The following is a 13,575-nucleotide window of genomic DNA, read 5'->3' as shown; positions in this document are numbered from 1 at the left end:
TATATATGTAAAATATATTTTATATATTAAATTTAAATATAATAAATATTGATTGTCCTTTGTCTTTAAATTTTGATTGATGCCCTTCGCTAAAACTGAACTCTCTGGTGATAGTTCTTAAAAGATGGATAACCGAAACAATAAAATGAACAAATACTTCCTTTTAAAAGTCTTTTCCTAGTTATGCCTTATCGTAATTTTTCATAACTTTTAGCATAACTTTTCCTTAAGACATTCTTTGTCTTTGGCAAATTTCTGTTAATTGCATATATCCATACTTTTAGTTGTGGCTTTAACTATGTGGCATAAGTAGGAAAAGATGCTTATCTAAAAATTTGCCCATTAAAAGTTTGCCCATAAGAATGCCTCCACCGCATAAACTTGTTAAGGAGTACAGTTGTACTTTAACTTCATAACTAAGAAAAGATTTTTAGTTGCTTATCTAAAAATTTCTCATTAAAAGTTTGCCCATAAGTATGCCCCCTTCACCAACTATCAAGCAACGAGCATACACGCGACTCAAACCTTACCTTGCATTTTTTTTTTTAATTTATTTGGAACTCAAAAATTCTTCGCATGAACGCTCGTGGTTGTAATGCGAAGGACAAAAATTAAAACAATTAGGGGCATAATTTAAAGACCACAAATAGAGGGGAAGTTTAAAGACCACCCCAAAAGAAGGGCAATCCGCACAAAAAAATGATTTTCGTCTTGCATTTGGGATGATGAAAATTACTACAAGTCTGCAACATAATTAACACCTAAAGATGTTCTCGTATTGAAATTAAATTAGTTCTCATTCTACTAGTAAAAAGTATTCCAACGTGCTACAAAGTATAAGATAACGTATCGTATGATTTTAAATCTCTTATTGGATGCTCAATCTTGTAAGTGTCTCATCTTGATGCGATCTAAAATATATATATTTTTGTTTTTGCTTAAAATTATTTTACACTATCGTAAAATAGTGGATCAATTTCCATTATTGCCGTCTTTCATGTTTTCTTGATTCCTCACCTTTTAATCAGTAAAAATATTTAGAGAGTTTTTGTCAAAGTCCTATAGAAGTATGTATAATATTGTGTCTTAACTTTTACTAGTGACTATAACATGATGTTCTTTAAAAAAAAAAAAAAATAATCTAAACTTAACCGAACCGTACCGATACCGAAAGAAACCGACATGATGGGACGGTTTCGAAAAGTCTTTTGGTTCTACAAAATGAAATAATTGAAAATTTAGTACGGTATAAATTTTATAAAATAACTGCCCGAACCATACCATTGATAGCCCTAGGTATAGATGATTGATTGATTGATGGGTAACTACTGGTGATAGATCTTAAAAGATGGCCGAGAGAATAAAATGAACAAATAATAGTGCTTGAAAAAGGTAAATAAATAATCTTCCGTGTAACAATCGTTCTTTTTAGTTCTCTCTTGGATGTCTGTTAATTGATACCAAAATATGTGGCGAAATGTTATGAGAAATACAAACTTCGAAATGAAATTCCTTAACGACCAACTATCAAGCAACGAGTTCCATTTCGCTAAATTCCAGTAAAACCAAACAATTACAGGAAAAGAAGAAAGTTGGTGGAGATCAGAGCTAACATAAGTTCTGGATCAGGAGATTCATTCTACTAAACGGAAGGTGTCAGAAATCTCAATTACAAGTGTGATGGATTTGTGTAGTGGTATTAGCCGCTAACTTGAACAGTAGAACTTGCATCATGCTATGTCAATTGAATGTCAATGTGCAAGGCCTTAAACTCAAATTGAAAGTCATAAATTGGTTTCAGGCTAAAGAAAATAAAACTGGTGTCGCTTTAATTTCGTCGTGGGCGATGTTCAAATTTTAAAATAAGCCTATTTTTTTCATGATGAATGGGTGTACTAAAACTTCTAAATAAAACTACGCAATATTTTACCAAATCATAAAAACGCTTGTTATAGAACTATGTACAATTTTATAAATCATTACTCTACATAAAAAGACAATAAAATAAATTCTACTAATAATAGTAAGCGTAGAACCAAGGGAAATAGAGAGTCGAGAGAGTTTGGAATCTGTAGAGATCTTTTTACTAAAGAAATTTTTGTAGAGCTTGACTTTTTATTGTAAGATTCTTTTAACAAATTTCAATTAGAACTTACTTTTAAGATTAGATGTTTTAGACAAATTTTAAGTTTTGAGAGTTATTTATTAGGAAAATTTAGATTAAAAAGGGGAGTCAAATAAACCAATATGTGGTCTCTGTTTAGTTTTGGAAAACAAAATGAGCATATAGAAATGATAACCACATGGATTGGAATATTTGGAACCCACGAATTCCACCTCACGTTGAACATCCTTCCCAGGGGCTGCCCTTAGCTATCTATTTTGAGCCTTGTCGAATATTAATTTGTATGAATACCAGTTATATGCAAGCTTATTTATTTTCATGTATTTGCATGAGCATGATGTATCTAAATATTAAATAACAAAATGAAGAAAAGAAATATTGCGACGAATGTGCCATGTACAATTTTATTTGCTAAATGAGTAGAAAGATATTCAAAAAGATTAGTGACAAAATACCCATCACGATATAATTCAAACAACAAAATGAAGGATGAATTCATTAACAAAATTGATGAAAATAGTGACGGAGTTTTTCGTTGCTAGACACAACAACGAATATAGTCCATTACTAAGCCGTCGCTAATCATTGCAAATTTGCAATGGTCCAATTATCCGTCGCGAATTCATATTCTTTTTGTAGTGATATACTGTAGAATCTCTAATCAATTAAATTTCCCTAGAAAACAACGAATTGGGAAGCCAAAATGAAGCCGACTAGCCGCTCAAACTGCATATTTTTCATCGTAGATTAATTACTACATCAATAACAACAAAAATCTGGCACATCAATCTCACTGAATAGCAATAATAAAATGAATTAAATAGCTCTATATAAGATTATGAAATTTCGTAGTACTTCAAGCATTTGACTTAAACTGAGATATCTCTAGCTATACTTCATTAACTGCCATGGCTCTTCGGGCAACTGTTTTCTTGATGATTTCGGCACTTTTCGTGTACTTAACAGCTGCCAATGGAGATTTAACACCCAGTTTTAGTCCTTCTACTTTGAGTGAAAGGGATGTGCATGAAATAGAGCAACTTACAAGTATGCTGATGAGAATGGGGGGTCGTAGAAAGCTACAACAACAATGTTTCTGTCAGTATTGTGGAACACCTAGTTGTACTTGTGGTGCCTTTTGTAGTACTTTTTTCTGCTGCATATAGAATTAGGATTTTTTGAGGATCTGTGCAATCGCTTTATAATTATCGCTTTCGTGGATGATATTTTCTTCAGTTTCTTATCTTTATTTTCTCTCTCCACTTGAGGTAAGAATTAAGATACAAATCTACCCTCTGCACCTACGAGTATGTTGTTGTTATTGTATTTTTCAAAGACAATTTAAGTTACTAGCTGTTATTTATACTTCACAGTGGATCCTTTTCTTGTGTACTAAGATGGTGAATGTTTACAGTAATGTTTATTAATGAGATTATAGTTTATGTATGTCATTATAACTTTATAAGTTATGTTGAATGTTTACAGTTATGCTTATTAATGAGACTATAGTTTATGTATGTCATTGTAAGTGTTCAAAGAATGAACGCGTGTAGAAAAGGCTTTTTGACTTTTGTGATATTATGAATTATCTTTGTTCAAGAATAAAAAACTAAGTGAATGTTTTAGGATACATATATTATTTTATTCATGAACTTGGGAAAAAAGAATATAGAATTTATACTACACAAGGTAAACAGTAAATAGGTCATGTAAATACCTAGGCATTATTGTCCACATTTTATGTATGCAAGCTAAGTCAAGAAGAATCATTTCCTCACTTGATTCTTCATTTTGCACTCTCCTATAATAAAATAATTGCACTGATTAATTTAGGAAACAGCTACTACAGCACATGGAACATATGACTTTAGATCAGAATTATACACATGGTTGTGGGGATTTGTGTGGACCTACAAGAACTCTACTCCTTGTTTCGAGCAAAATTAAACTCACTAGCCAGTCAGCGTCCCCACCCCCAAAGAGGCACGGTAGAGGATATTTCTCAATTAACAAGATATTACAAAACTTTTTGGTTACAAATGTGTTTTATTTATCACAAAAAGAGAGAACCTTAAAGGAAATTTCTCCGCCTAGTGTACAAAACCACGGTACTTGGAGCAATTAAAGTTGACTCAAAACTTTTTCAGCAGCGGCTATTGTCCGTTGGATATCCTCTGCAGTATGTGCTAAGCTAGTAAATCCAGCCTCGAACTGGGATGGTGCGAAATATACACCTTCCTCCAACATCCCTCTAAAATTTGGCAAATTTAGCAGTATCACTCTTCTTTGCATCTGAAAAGTTATAAACTGGTCCATCCGTGAAAAGCCCCAACATTCCCTTTATATACCCACACACACATTGCATGACCAATCTTCTTCCCAGCATCCAATATTCCCTGGAGTAAGTTCACTAGTGATGCTGTCCAAGTGTTCATATGCTCCCGGTTGCTTTAAGCGCTTAAGTGTGTGAATACCAGCAGTCATGGCCAATGGGTTTCCGCTTAGGGTCCCAGCCTGATACATCGGTCCTGCTGGTGCCACCATCTCCATAATATCCCTCCTTCCTCCATATGCACCTACTGGCAAGCCACCCCGATAATCTTCCCAAGTGTAGTCAAATCAGGAGTTATTCCAAAATACTCCTGAGCGCCACCATAAGCCAACCTAAATCCTGTCATAACTTCATCAAATATGAGAAGAGTACCCGTTTCTTTAATGATATTGCGAAGGGCATCTAGAAATTCCGGTTTGGGTGGAATAAAGCCAGAATTCCCAACAACAGGCTCAAGTATTATAGCTGCAATTTCTCCTTTGTTGTCATCAAAGAGGCTCTTAACAGCAGAAATATCATTGTAGGGGGCTGTCAGAGTATCATGCGTAGCTGCCTTGGGAACTCCAGGGGAGTCGGGGAGTCCTAGAGTGGCAACTCCACTGCCTGCTTTAACAAGAAATGGATCGGCATGACCATGGTAGCAACCCTCAAACTTTACAATCTTTGACCGGCCAGTAAAAGCACGAGCCAACCGTAGAACCCCCATGCATGCCTCCGTTCCAGAGTTGACGAAACGAACCATTTCTATACTAGGAACAGCAGAAATAACCATCTCTGCCAGAGTATTTTCGAGGAGGCATGGAGCACCAAAACTTGTTCCTTTCTTCATTGTCTCGGCCAAGGCTGCTAGCACCTGCAAGTAAACGTAATTCAAGGATTACTGCCTCAAAACAACAGAGAAAAGCATTAATATCTTTCACTCCTTTCCTCTTTTGTCGCCCTTCCTAGCTGACAAGGAATACAGGACTTAAATCATGTTTATGGTATACCTAGAGACAGGAACATTGAAGGTTTTAAGTATTGGAAATAATAGTTGGCAAACACGCCTCAAGAAAATTCAGTACAGAGACCAGTTCATCAGTAATTGGGGAGTCAAATGAAAGATTCCTAACCAAATGCTTGATACCAAACCGTAGCACTAAGCACACAGTATAATAATCATTTATAAAAGCAGATATATTCAAATATAAATATAGACATATATATATATTACAGAATTATCATTCCTATCTCGTAGTGCTGTGAGTACAAAAATGGAAATACATATTACATAATATTGAAGTTAATAATTTGGTAGACTTTTAAATTCACCTTTCTAGTTTTTTGCATATACTAGGTACATATGATCCATATCCATTAAACTGCATGATCAATAGCCATCAACTATTTCAATTCCAAATTAGTCGGGGCCAGTTATTATTTATTTATTTCTTTTTGATGAAATTAGTTGGGGCCAGTTATGTAAGTCCTACGTATTCATTCTGCAATATTCTGATTCATTTCATTCCAGTACTAAATAGTTTGTCTCCTAAGGCAAATTACTTAATTTTTTAAAACTAGAGATTTTCTGAATATCTCTGATATCCCTACAGGGACAATGGGACATGCAAGTTTCTTACCAGAATAGAAACTTCGGCCAAACTCCAAAACATGTATTACAGCATGATCAATCAACAAACTACTGCTCAATTTCATACCAGCAGGTTCAGCTATATGGATCCTCTATCAATTCCACTTTGCAGTATTCAGATGATTCATTCATAATGCACTTGTCAAACTATCGCAAACCTTGTCCTACCTTGTGAAACTCACATGGCCCAAATTCATCACAGCACGATACATGTCAAAAACATTTAACACCTACTATCTTAATTCTTAACTAGCCACAATACAACAGCTCTATACCTTTCGAGCCAACATAGCTATGTTGCTCGGATCCTTCAAAGATGTCGTCGGGTGTGCGTCTGATCCTCCAAAATTTAATCATTGTTGGAGGATCTTGTGAGACATCAGTTTTGGAGGATCCGAGCAATATAGCAAAATAGATAGCAGTCGGAGACATGTCTAAGGTAAAGGTTATATTTCCGTTATCATCAAAAATACATTTTTAGTGGGATTACGCGGCCCATTCCTCTTAAAAGATGTCACACGTTGCATGCATATTTTGGACAAGAAACCAATGTTTTTCCGGTTCCACTCAACTAGAAAGGTTAAGCTCAAGCTCTAACTGAATTGCTTCAACTTAAATTGCCTCATCAAGCTATTCTGTTTGCACCTATAGCAGGAGCTATCCACAGCATGACTCTGACTTCTATCAAATAAATTAATAGAAAGTAGCAACCAGAGTACATGTTCACACCAGTGATTAGACATTCTTCTGGAGACAATTTTTTTTTTAATTGATAAGTAACATCCTTATTTACTTATTTATGACAAGTTAGAGATGGGAGAAGTTTACCTGAAATGGTCTTGCCATGTTCTATATAGACTTCTAGATGCATGATAGTATGAAGAATTTAGGTGATAAAATAGAATGAGGTAGACCTAAAATAACATGAAGGAAAGTAATCAGAAAAGACCTACCAGTATCTTGGAATCTTTACGGACTTAGCTAATAATAAAACACGATGAATGCAGAGGATTCATATGATACAACCATTGGGGAGTAAGCCTAGTTGTCGTTGTCACACCATGATTAGGTCTGGTATTTTTCAGACGTCTTTTATTCTTGTTGGAGACTCATATGCCCGTGTAGAAAATGTGTGATTAAGAAAACAACTAATTTCAAAAGAACCATTAATTTGCCTTAAGAGACGCATTATTTAATATTCGAATGAAACAAAACTGAATAGAGTCGAATTTATTCACTTGATTTATGTAATCCACCCCTACAAATTTGGGATTGAGAGACATTGTTGATAATTGATTCACCCATAAATTAGAGCCAAACTTTACGATGGAACAGGCTTCAATTTGTTTAACCATTATCAGAACAAGAAATGCAGCAGCTACTAGGAGGGAATACAAATACCAGGTTTCTAAATAGAAGGCAGGTACTCCCGCTAAGAGGGCTGGCCAAATAAATGAACGGTAATCATCGAAATTTTGGTCTAAACACGGAGTTAAAGCAAAGAAATGCACCTCATCATCTGCATGACCAATGATAGCTGGGCCCCATGAACCTACATAATCAATGTACTTATTACCATCAATATCCCACATATAAGCGCCCTTCACAGAGTCAATCACAACAGGTTGACCGCCAACTGACTTGAAAGCACGTACAGGAGAATTTACACCTCCTGGCATCAACTCCTACAAACAATCACACATGAGATGAAATCAATAAACTTGAAAGGAGTTTTGTGTACTTTTTCATCTCATGCCATTAGAGATAAATTAAAGAAATTAATGAACACCGTCTTAGAAAATGAACAACATAAAGCAGTACACTTTGGAAGTCAGGGCCATATGCTTCTTCATTGTCAAGAGTCCAAGTAAGATTCCTCCTCCATTGAGTAAGCAACTCAAGCAAATATGGAGGACAGTGTTTTCTTTAATAGATTAGTATATAATATTAAAGTGACCACTAAACTTAAAACGTCCAAGAATATTTAAAGCAATGCTTTAGAAGTGAGAAAACACAAATAAATAACAAGGTCCACGAGGCTTGAAGTGAAAAACAAGAAGTGAAGTGCACACCTTACGAAAAATATAAAAACCAACTTCATATATGAATTAGTAATATAATAATCATATTGCAATTAAATACTAACTCCATCCCAATTTATCTGACATGATTCGAGTATGAGGGGTCAAACTACCTAATTTTCCGTGTGAATTCGGGCATACGATCTTCATGCTTTTTAAAATAAAATTTAAACATTTAGAAACTACATAAAAAGTATTATAAATCAAAGTATTTAACAATCAAAAATGCTTAAAAAAGTATTTGAAATAATTGTGGTCCAACAAAAACTCCTTTAACTCTCCAAAGACTAACTGTGTCAAATAAATGGAACACATGGAATAATTAATTTCGGCATCCAATATAAAATGATATTGGCATTAGTCGAAATCCTCGAAGTTGAGATTCAAATAACCCACCACTTCTGGTTGGATTATTGTACACATCATTGCTTGAACGCACATTTATGTGAAGCGCATGGCTTCACCCATGGAGTGATAACCCCTCGCATGGAGGGAAGAAGCGATGGCTTTTAATAATACTAATTTAAGGTTCATAACTACAAAATATACATTGGATCGGAACACATTTTTTCACTAGTCTATTCTATGCACTTGTTTCATGAAAAATCAAGCTCTTTATAGCATAATTCTCTTTTTCAACCTAAAGATCAAAACAATTATTCAATTTCGTTTCCATCTAAATTCATGATGATTCTAACTTCCTGTCAAAAAAGAAGGGAAAGTTTTTGCAGTTACTAATCATTCTTTACAATATTTGAAGCCTCCTCAAGTTGACGGACTTAATCATCAAGACATATAACCAATGTTCCACCATTATCCCTATTTTAGAGACAGAAAAAGATGCTCATAACTTCTCAACCTAAAAGCAGGTCAATTAATCGAGGACTATCGCATTGTACATTAGGCTACACCAATTGCACATAACTTCATCAGATTCATGCCATTCTTGACAAAACTTTTTTTTTTCACCGCCCCACCTCAGAAATAGCAAACTTATCAATATTATAGGCATGGAAAAGCCAATTCTTAAGCTCTAATCATATAATTTCAACAATAAGGAAAGCAGTATATAGAATTCTTGAAAAAAGGGGCTGTAAGAACATCGAATTAAAAACAGCAAAGAATGACTCTGGAGATACCTTAGCTTTATTAAAAGCTTCTTGAGACTTTTGAAGGGTAAAAGTTTTCTGTTTCTCATCAACAGAAACAGACATCTTGATGGTAGTAGCAGTAGATGGGCGGGGAGCATTAGAGAAAACAAATCTGGGTATTTGAGACTGACTCAAATGAGACTGCCATGAAAGCGCAGCGGCCATTTCTGTACACTCACTCTTCCTTGGTTAGCACCTGTTATGGGGTTTGTCTTCTTAAACCTCTCTTATTGAAAGTGGAATTTGTATTGGCTTTAGAATGAATGAAGATAAGAAATGAAGATAAGGGAAATCCCAAAAGAAAGTACAATGTGACAAAATGGAGTACAAAGTGTTTGGTAAATTGCTTCTCCCTCAATTTTTGTTACTCTTCCCAATTTATTTACATTTTCCTTTTTAATTTGTCCAAAAAAAAAAATACACTTTATATTTAAAAATAATTCAGCTTAAAATTTATCTTTTAACCTTAATTAAATAATTTACAGTCACACAAATATCTATGGTTTGTTTAAGATCACAAGTTTAAAAAATTTCTTTCTAAAACGTTGTGTCTAGCTAAACTATATCACATAAATTGAGATAGAGAGAGTATAAGGCCTAATGTATGCACAAGTCCAAATACCAAATTTTAGTCTAAGCTCCCAAACGGCCTCCACAAGGGTGGTCTTGATTTTTTGGCCCCGCTTAATAATTTTTAAAAAAATCACAAAATTCGCTAGGCAAAGCTTTTGTTGCCCATCAAATATAAGTTATGGAAATAAATTAGTTTTGCTTATAAAACTAAAGTTCAGGATATTTCAAGACAGTGAACCTATTCAATTGACCAAAAGTTTTGTCTTAACGGCAAAAGGTAGAAATTTATGTCTGACACAATAGAAGTTCTTCCCAACGAATTTTTTCAAGTAAATGTCATTTTTTAAAGATTTTATTAAGCGGGGATAAAATTTCAAGACTGGACACTTTTAAAAACACCACGCGTCATTTCTTGTCCATTAAGGCCTTAATAATGTTTTTTCTTCTTTTCTTTTCGTTTTTCCTTTTTCTTTCACACCATGCACAAATAGATAGGACTTCTAGTTACAAATGTTAAAAGGACAAGTAATTACTCAACATACCACTTTGTCACACCCCAAACCGAGGGGCATGACGGGCACCCGACTTTACCGGCCGAGTACCACCCGGCGTACGTTCATCATACTCATCTTATAACAACTACGAGGAACCATATGACATATGTGTAACATAAAGGGATCACCTGCACGCAGAAAAAGCCCAACACAATAATTTATATACACGCAAGGCGACCAGGCCGCTACGCTACTAATGTCTCACAAAGATCACACGGCCGCAAGGTGCACACAATGACAAGCCGAAGTACCAAACTAAGGCCGCATATAACATCTATACATATAACACCTGTCTATGAGCCTCTAAGAGTAAGCATAAACGTAACATAGCGGTCGGTACAGGGCCTCGCCATACCTAAAAGATACAGATAAAGAATGTACATAGTACCATACCAAAACCGAGCAAGTCCGGAACAAGTGGAGCTTGCGCAAGTATCCACTGAACTATGCAAGCCTAATCAGATGGTCCTCCAACTGCTTGTTAGGACCTGTAGCACGAAATTAATAATAGTTTTCAAAATGTAATAATTTAAGAAATAAGTATTCCTTGATTTTAGACTCCAATTTTGATAAACCTAATAGGAAAAGGGCTTAAAATACCCTTGAACTATTAGAATTGGTACAAAAATGTCCCCCATCCACCTTTCCACCCCCAAATACCCCCCACGTTAACCTATGCGGTCTAATATACCCTTATTTCTAACGACCCCATTTGATTTTTTACGTGGCATCCTTTAATTGGTTAGCCATATAATTAGATAATCCCTAATTAATCCCAACCCATTTAACTAGACCACCTAACTAAAGAACGACCAACCCTAATTAAATTCCCCATTTAATCGGATTTAGAAACCCTCGAATCCATTTCATAAAAAATCAGTCGAGTCTTTTTCTTCCTCTTCTTATTAGGGTTCTTAGAAAATGCAAATCTCTTCTCTGGTTTTCTCCATCAATTTGTTGTATGTTGCATTCTCTTTGTTAAAATGTCGACATCCTCTTCTGTTTCTTCTCCTCGATAAATTCAGTCCCGTACTTGTAAGTGTGGATTGATTGCAAGACATTTTACTGCTACGATCCTTAAGAATGGTGGACGTCGATTCTACAAATGTCGTCTTCCTGGGTCAAACCCTTGTGGTTATTAGGATTGGTATAAACTTCCACTTCATGTGTCAACGATGATCCACAATCGAAAAGTTGAATTGGATTCAATTCGGAAGGAAAGAACCCATTTGAAGAAGATCATGGAGGATATGGGTGGAATTGAAAGTCAAGAACTCAACAAAGTGTCCAACATCTATTCAGAGTTGAAGGATATGGCTGCTGCTGAAATTTCTGGACCATTTCACTGGACCACCCAACTAAAGAACAACCCGCCCCAATTACATTCCCCATTTAACCAAATTTAGAAACCCTCGAACCCATTTCATAAAAAATCAGCCGAGTCTTCTTCTTCCTCTTCTTATTAGGGTTCTTAGAAAACGCAAATCTCTTCTTAGTTTTTCTCCATCAATTGTTGTTTGTTGCATTCTCTTTGTTAAAATGTCGCCATCCTCTTCTGTTTCTTCTCCTCAACAAATTCAGTCCCGTACTTGTAAGTGTGGATTGATTGTAAGACATTTTACTACTACGACCCTTGAGAATGATGGACGTCGATTCTACAAATATCGTCTTCCTGGGTCAAACTCTTGTGGTTATTCGGATTGGTATAAACTTCCACCTCATGTGTCAACGATGATCCACAATCGAAAAATTGAACTGGATTCAATTCGGAAGGAAAGAACCCATTTGAAGAAGATCATGGAGGATATGGATGCTATTGAAAGTCAAGAACTCAACGTTGAAGAGTAGTATTGAAAGTTCAAATTTGAATAAAGTGGAAACCTTAGAGTTGAAAGTGCACCAATTGATAAGCTTGCTTCTAATGTCTTGGCTGTTATTGTTGGTTTTATAGTTGCCAAGATGAGGTAGTGTAATTGTTGGTTGTTGTAGCTGCCAAGAAAATGCATAATTGTAGTGGCATTGTTTGTTTGTGTTAAAGTTGGTTAGGTTAGTTTTTGTGAGTTGGTGTTGATGTCAACTGAATTTGATGTGCACTAGTTGAGCTTGTTTAGGAATTTGCAGAACAAATGTAATGTAATATTGTTGTTTTGGTTACTAATGAAGAAATTCTGCATATGTCCAGTAAATTCTGCATTTTGCTTTTATTTGGTAGCCTTAAATCTACATTTGGACATGTACGCTGCAGCCCACTGGACATATGTAAATGAACAACAAATTCTTAAACATTGTAATGTAAATCAACAACATACAAGACAAACTGAATAACTAGCAATGGCATTGTCATGTGTTTGCAAAATGTTCAACCACAAGACCACTTCATTACCATTGACATACATGGCAACCCACAAAAACTAAGCACCTATAAAATTTTTGGAGTGAGTCAATTCAACCTCTTCCAAGACTGATTCACAAGAAAAAACAGCAAAATATGAAGTTTAATTGTGCCATTACATAACTTTAAAAATGAAAAAGAAACAACTGCAACAACCAAGTCACTTCTGCCCTAATGCTTGCCCCTCTTTGCCTTCAAATTGCCAATCTTTTTCTCCTTTTCTGCTGCCAACTGATTTGAGGTCACACATGGTTTTCTTCTACAAGACAACTGTCTTAGTGAGTATGGCAGATTAGTAGGCATACTCATAACAGTCTCATCTCCCTTGAAGCTAATTCTTCTTGAACCAGTTAGTTGCTGATGCATCTTCTTGAGTTGAAGCCTAGTTTTAGCTTCAGATATCACCTTAGGCCTTAGAATTGGTTGTTCATCCTCATTTTCAAGTTCACCTTTATCATCATCTTCATCAACAAGTGTTATTGAAGGTGCAACTAGTTGGTTAATTGCACTTGAAGGTGCAACATTGTTTTTGGCAGACCTTTTTGACGGTGCAACAGGTTTGTTTTTTGCTTTTCTCTTTGATTTTGAGCGTCCAACAGCTTCAGAAATTGGTTGGCTTGATTGTTGGTTGGTCTGTTGATTGGAGAGGCATTAAAGCCAGGGTTAGGTATGAAAACAAAGTTACACTCTTGACTGGCTTGGGGTGTTGACACTGCACATGTTGGATTGTTTGTGCG

General features: G+C 35.4%; 1 pseudogene; it reads right to left on the bottom strand.

Annotated features, from left to right (window-relative positions):
- Positions 1 to 4,085: 4,085 nt before the first annotated feature.
- LOC132032727 (glutamate-1-semialdehyde 2,1-aminomutase, chloroplastic-like) lies at positions 4,086 to 9,651 on the bottom strand (annotated as a pseudogene).
- Between the last annotated feature and the right edge of the window lie 3,924 nt (positions 9,652 to 13,575).

This window comes from Lycium ferocissimum, chromosome 2 (genome assembly GCF_029784015.1).
Source record: "Lycium ferocissimum isolate CSIRO_LF1 chromosome 2, AGI_CSIRO_Lferr_CH_V1, whole genome shotgun sequence".
NCBI classification, from domain to species: Eukaryota; Viridiplantae; Streptophyta; class Magnoliopsida; order Solanales; family Solanaceae; genus Lycium; species Lycium ferocissimum.
The sequence above is the reverse complement of the archived record's forward strand: the minus strand, read 5'-3'. Positions and strand labels throughout refer to the sequence as shown.